Below are 7,503 nucleotides of genomic sequence, written 5' to 3'. Positions count from 1 at the left end.
GACGCCACGCGACCGTATGCCGGTTTCTTTCTATAACCTCCTGTCTGGCGGTACCTTGGGACGCTGGGTACTGTTGGCGCCACTGGTATATAGTGGGTGCATCAAATTATTTTCAGAACTGTGTTTTAAAAATAAAATGTTAATGAAAAATATAATTGTTACCGCTTCTGGTATTTAATTGATGTCTTGGTTTTCGGGGAATATGGATAAAGGGTTTTGTGAAATTGTTTTAAAAGGGGAACCTTTCCAACTGAGAGAATTGTAAGGGTTTTGAGAGAAAATATTATTTCCAAATAATTATTATTTATATACCTATTACCGTGGTATGATAGTGTAGAGTAGTAGGGTCGCTCACTGAGATGATTAGCATCTCACACTCTTAAATTCCGTTCCTCTAGGTACCAGGTTGTCGGTGTTCACTCGGAGCGGACTTGATCTTCCTCGCTGTATTTGTTCGCGCAGTACCTTGTTCTTCTTTTACTGCAGTTGTAATATTTCGTTCACTTTTGCTGTATTCTGTATTTTGTAGTACTTCATAAAGCTCTGTATACTGTATGGGACACTTATGTATTTGTATTGCACTGGATTACTGTATTTTTATTTTGGAGTGCTGAAATTTGTGGAACCAGTTCGTCGTACTGTGGGAGGAATAAGGGAACAATTATAGAAGTGTGTTTTCAGTGCAGGAAATTTTGTTGTAAGTCCATCCCTTAGGGGAGGTTCTGCCGGATCTTCCACAGAAGGGTCCGGTAGGGTTTCCCTGGGATCAGGGCTTGTCTAGGGTTCCGGTGGGGAACTTTGGACGGGTCCTGACATGTGGCATTCCCAACATGGTGACACATGGTCACCTTCATTAAGTCACACGTGGCACCTCGTTACGCGTTTAAAAAAATAATATTAAAATAATACAGTATTTGAAAAACTCTACAGGTCCATAACTTTCAAACCACATGTCCAAATCGGACGTGCCGCTAGTCTACGGACTCGTATCGACGAGCACTTCACAACCATGCATGAGTCAAAGCTCAACCTTGAATGAATAAAAAGTCAACTCCGGCACCCCTTGGACAGTTTGGACCTCAACTTGTTTTGCCCATAACTTTCAAATCGTAGCTCCGTTTTCAATGTGCTACCAGTCTACGAACTCGTGCCAACGTGTACTCTATAACGGTACCTCAGTCAACCTAGAATTCCAACCGGATCAAAAAGTCAACTTTTGACCCCTTCAGTCAACGGTCAACGGTCAACAGTCAACCTCGGTCAACGTGCAAAAATTCCGACATAGTTCGGGACGGGGTGTTACAAAGAATCACCTTTGATAGACAACTTAGATCTAATCAACACTTAGGAGAAACCTCCTCAAGAGATCTTTTAATAAATCAATCATAGAATCAATATCTTCTGATAATATATCTAGAAGAGATCAAGAAATTGAAAAAGATTTACAAAGAATTAAAATCCAAGAATTAGAACAGCATTTACACAAATTAAGATTAGAAAATGAAATTAAAAACCTCAAATTAAAATCAATTCACAACACTGGCCAGGTTAGTCAACCTCATTACAGTGATGAAGAAATTCAATCAATTCAATCACCCACAGCCTCAGATTTTATAGATCACCAATTAAACACATTATCTACATCATTCAAACCTAATTGGAAACAATTAAATCAAGAAATGATGTCCGATAAAAATCATGAAAAATTAATAAAATACAGACAATCACACACTAGAGAACAAAAATAACATATTTGGCAAAGTTGGAAACAATTAATATTACAACTCAAATTTGATATACAATTTTTCGATTATCTTGAAAAATATTATTATCAATTAAAAGATTTAAAAACTTTAACCAAAGAAAAATGGATTAAATCCGATCAATCAACTGTTCTGTTTAGTCACCCTCCAGTTGAGAAAATAACCATTCCCCACTTAAATAATCAAGTCATAACCTCACCTTTTAAAACTTTCACTCACAAAAGTAAAGATTTAATTAATGAAATTAGAAAAGTTATTGAACAAAATAATTACACAAATCAAAGTATTATTACAGTAGGCAAACAACTAAATAAAATCGAAACCAAAATTGATAATTCATCTAAAGAAGAAATTAAACCACAACCACTTATAAAATTTTCTGATATTAAAAAAATTCCAACCCTTCCAAATAAAACACATCAACTTAGTTAACTCTTGAAAGAATTACAATTAAAAGCTTCAACACCCAAAAATGAAGCCTCCTTTTCCAATCTTGTTACCATTAAAAATCAAAATTCATCTGATACAGAATCAAATCAATCTTCATTAGATAATCATCTTAATAGGCTTAAAAATCAAAAACCAAGATTTAATACCTTTAAACAATGGAACAATAAACCTTTACCTCCAGAATTCCAAGAATCAACCCAAAGAAATCAATTCTCTGTCAGTTCCGACAAACTATAAGAATGGAATATAGATGGATTAAAAAAACAAGAAATATTAAACAAATTACATGATATGTCCATGGTTGCTAATAGTTATTTTACTAGTCAAAACCTTCCCCAACCTGAAATTGTTGAATTATTAGTCACAGGTTTTACCGGTACGTTACACTACTGGTGGGAAAAACATTTAACCGAACAATCCAAATCAAAAATCATTTATGCTAATAAATTAGATGAAGAAGGATTCCCAATATTTAATGAATTAATAGGTCAAGGTATCCCAGATGGTGTCAATACCTTGTTAGCCACAATAATCAGACATTTTATAGGAACCCCTACAGCTGTCACAGAAAGAATCCATAGTTAATTAACAAATTTACATTGTCCAACCCTTAGTGATTTCAAATGGTATGTAAAAACATTTATCACCGGAATTATGATGAGAGACGACGGTAATCAACCTTTTTGGAAAGAAAAATTCATTAATGGTTTACCCCAATTATTTGCTAAAAAAATCAGAAATATCTTAAGTAATGATAGTGGTCACATAGATTACGATTCATTAATTTATGGAGATATAGTTTCAGTAATTAAAAAAGAAAGATTAAAAATGTGTACTAATATGAAAATAGCAAATCAACTAAACAATGATAAAAGAAAAACTAAATACGAATTAGGAAACTTTTGTCAACAATACGGTCTATCCACGATAGCACCCTCTAGAAGAAATAAAATCAAAGAAAAACCAAATAAGAAAACTTTTCGAAACAATAAGTATTCCAACCATAAAACTTATTACAAAACCAATAAATTCAATAAACCCAATTCTAAAAAATTCTACAAATCAAATAAACATAAAAAAGAGTCAAAAGATAAAACAAAAATCAAATATTTTAAATGTAATAAATTTGGTCACGTTGCTAATGAATGTAAAGTTAAGCAAACAATCAAACAATTAAAAATTCTAGAAGATCAAAAACAAAACTTAAATCTACTATTGCACATATCCTTTCTTCTTCTTCCTAAACCTCTCAGATCGACATCCTCTCAGATTTTTCCTGGGATTTATAGTTAAAACTCGGATTTATAGTTCAGCAAGGAATAAAAGAAGTAATATAGCAAGAGTAAATTGAAGAAATAAAGATTCAGAAATTAAAGTAAGGAAATGAATAAATTAAGCAGTAAATATTATATATCAATTCTTTTGTTTAAGGTTTAAAATTTTTTACAAATATTTATATGTTGTAGTTATGGACAACTATATATTGCAGTCTCCAGAATTATAAATAGAAAATGATTGAAGATATTAATTTGTGATGAAGATGGAGAACCTACCGATTCAACTACTAATGTGGTTTTCAAAAATTTTTTTAAAAATTAGATTAGTTATATTAGATTTAAAATTTTAATTTAATATTATTTTATGATATTTTATATTTGATTTGATTATAATTCTTTTTCATAATCTATAATCAAAATAATATATTATACGTATAGGTATGCATCTAGTTAAGTTGGAAGTAAGAGAAAGAAATTTAAGATCCACAAATGGAAGAAATACGTGGAATTACTATAGGTTATTACAATAATAATGGTCCGCATAATAAAAATACGTGATTGAATATAACCTTTACTGTTTCAATATTAAATTAAGAAGAAATAGTCAACCCTTTTACTGGACCCCAAAAAAAAAAAAAAAATTTAATGGGCCAAATATTGGTCAACATAACAAACACATGATTTAAATACCTTTTTCCAAAATTTATATTATTATGGTCGTCACCATCGTTCTCATTTACTTTTCAAGTTACTCTTTATTTTTTTCCCCCATAAAATACGCTAACCTATCCAACTAATTAACTAGTTCATATTCCATACGTGTACTTAAGTTTATGATTTTAATTTTGATCTTTGTAGATAGATTAGCATTATATATATATATATATATATATATATGAATTGTCTAAGAAGTTGGTTTGAAGTTAGTCAAAATTAGTCAAAACTATTCGTCTCCCAATCATCTAAAACACCTTATCCATATTAGACAATCCTAAAAATATTAGATTGAACTGGATTATTTTAAGTTTTTTTTTTTTTTCCCCCCCAATTATATTATAATTTTTTGGATAGGTCCATCGAATCCAATCAAACAATTGTATAAAAAAACACAAAAACAAAAAAAAAAAATTTCTTTAATCTCCATGCACGTGAACAACATTGACAGAGTCAGAGCGAATTCATGTCTCTCAGCCCAGCAACCACAACACTTCTTCGGACACCGCTATATTATATTGTCCATATACTCCTAAAATGTGACCGTACAGGCATTGCCACGTCACAGTGTGGAAAAGCCAAGAAATGGAATGAAGTTTTATTGACTTTTATGAATTAAATATATATCAAATTCAATGGCGTGCTTGACTTGAAGTCTTCCCACAAAAATAAATAAATAAATAGTCAACTATCAGGTCAACAATAGTATCACAAGAGTACCCAAAAAAACAAAAAAAAAAAAAGAGAGTACATCTTCATCATCCTTAAATTTTTGTTCTTGATGTACTATTTCTTTTTTTTTTTTTTTTACTATTGTGAGACTATTACTATTTATTTTTATATTTATTTATTCTTTTAGGATATTGTAGTGGATTAATTTAATATATCAGCTTAATTTCTTTTTTCTTTTTTTTCTTTTTCTGTTGGATTTTGAGTTGGAACCCTTTAATGATATAATTATAATTTTACAGGAATCCTATCAAAAGTATTTATGTTTTTCTATTTCTCTATTAAGTTATATTCTATTTATTCTATTTACAGAGAGATTGTATTGAACTTTTAATATCGGTCCAATAAGATTTCCTTAGGCGGGTTCCATCCCGAGCGTCCGGAAAGGGCTCTGGGTGCGGTCCTCTCACTCTACCCACCAGGAGCTTTCACATTGCTATCTGTGGCTGAATCATCCAATCATACTCATCTAAGGGTCTCTAATGATCGTGTCATAAGTGTTGTCTTCGGATTGGTTGAGCTCAGTTAAAGCAGCATATGCCTCCGTGTATTCAACGCATGCATTCATTGTTTGTCTTTTCTTGGGCTCCAAGTTGAATGTAGTGCAATAGTGGTCACCTTGGTGATGCGCTTCTGACGTGAGCTGCTTTACGAGCTCCTTTTAGTGGGATTAGCCTCATACTGTTTTGAGGTTGTAAATCTTTCTTGGGGACAACCTCATGGGGTCATTGAACTCCCCGAGATTGTATTGGATGATCAGGCCATCTCGTCTTTCCTCAGGTTATTTTCACAACTTGAGATTATTTTTACTACCTGAGGTTGTTTCTTCTTATTTGATAGGGGCAAAGCTACCACATGGCCTGGGGTGGGGGTGGGGAGGGGGCGACATGGCCCCCATAAGGTTTTTAATTTTTGTTTTAATGATATGTGGCTTGTTAAATTTTTTTAACATAATAGTTGTATAATTGTCTTAAATAATATATTTGGCCCCTTAAATTGAAGTACAACATCTATATAATTTTTTTTTTATCCCAAATTACAATATTTACTTTTTTTTTGCTTATTAATTAGAAATTTTAGTTTTTTTATATTATGATTGGCAAATTAAGTTAAAGTAATGATAATTTTGATATTATTTTTTTTTGTTATGGTATACTTATGGTTTAATGGAAGTATTAATATTATTTCCTTTTATAATTAATATTTATTTGAGGTAGTACTTTGTAAAATTTTCATCGTTCATTATTTTGTTTTGTAGTTTATTGTTGACGTTTTATCTATTAAATTATTTTTTATTTGATTATCATATTTTTTAAACAAATATTTTAGTTTTTGTATGCTATCATGAGACAAAATAAAATAGAGAGAAAATGAAAGAGAACGACATGCAACCAAGTTGCGTTGGCAATGTTAATTGTAGATGTAAATAGGTTTATAAGGTGCCATGGATGTGGATTATACAAGATTCAATTTTTACATTAATTGCTTAGCTAGTTTTTCAGAACTTGTGGGCCTCCTTAATTAATATCATTAAAAACTAAAACATTAACAAAGTTAACAACTTGTTCACCAATTTTTTTTTTCCTTATTTATTTTTATTTTTATTTTTTATATATACCAACTGGGATGGAAAGTCTTGACCCATTAATTTGGTTTGACATATGTTTTGGGATATGGAAATATTATTGAGGAAAGAGAACCAAATTCATCTTAAATAGATTAAGATTTTTTAATATATACTGGATAAAAAGTGTGCAATATTAATTTCGTTAATTAATGTAGAAATTTCTTACAATTTTTATTTTTTACGAAAAGAATCTAAAAATTTGTTATTTTATAATTGATCTTTACTAAATTTATATAGTTGTTATTTATATAAGTAATTGGAACATATTAAATTTATCTTAACAAACGTTTTCTAATAGTGCTAGCTAGTGTAATGGAAGGTGGCTTTAGATGGTAATCACCATAATGATAAACCCGCCCATAAATGCAGGTTCAAGGGCTTCCCAACTTATCCAATATATATATTTAATTAAAATTGTTAATATATATATATGTTATCATATCCAGGCCGATACAACGACTCATAAACAACCTCCTCCTCAGGCCTTTAGGGTGCTTGTGAAAGGCAAAACTCCAACTAGGGTTCATCGTGCCGCTTCTGGACAAGTAAGTTGAACTTAAAAAGCTAACGCAGAATCACCAACATCAATATAAAACTGCCATTCATGCACATATTATTAATATATTTTTAATTGAATTCATCAAAATTTTGTTCTTTAATTTTGAGTATATATATATATATACACACACACACATCAGGAAACTTTGCTGAAAATTGATGATAATGTATCAGTGATACATTACAATATGCAGGGTACGTAATATGGCTTACGTGCAATATGCACAGCTAGGAGGAAAATAAATTTCATTTTTTTTTTTTAAATTTTTTATATCCGTCTGCTTGTGTGTTTTGATGGATTTACAGTTATGGGGAAATTGCGTGAGGAAACCAACATGAGTCTATCGAAATTTTTTGTGTGTTCACTATTCAGTACTATTCCTGA

This window comes from Ziziphus jujuba, chromosome 3 (genome assembly GCF_031755915.1).
Source record: "Ziziphus jujuba cultivar Dongzao chromosome 3, ASM3175591v1".
Classification (NCBI taxonomy): Eukaryota; Viridiplantae; Streptophyta; class Magnoliopsida; order Rosales; family Rhamnaceae; genus Ziziphus; species Ziziphus jujuba.
The sequence above is the reverse complement of the archived record's forward strand: the minus strand, read 5'-3'. Positions refer to the sequence as shown.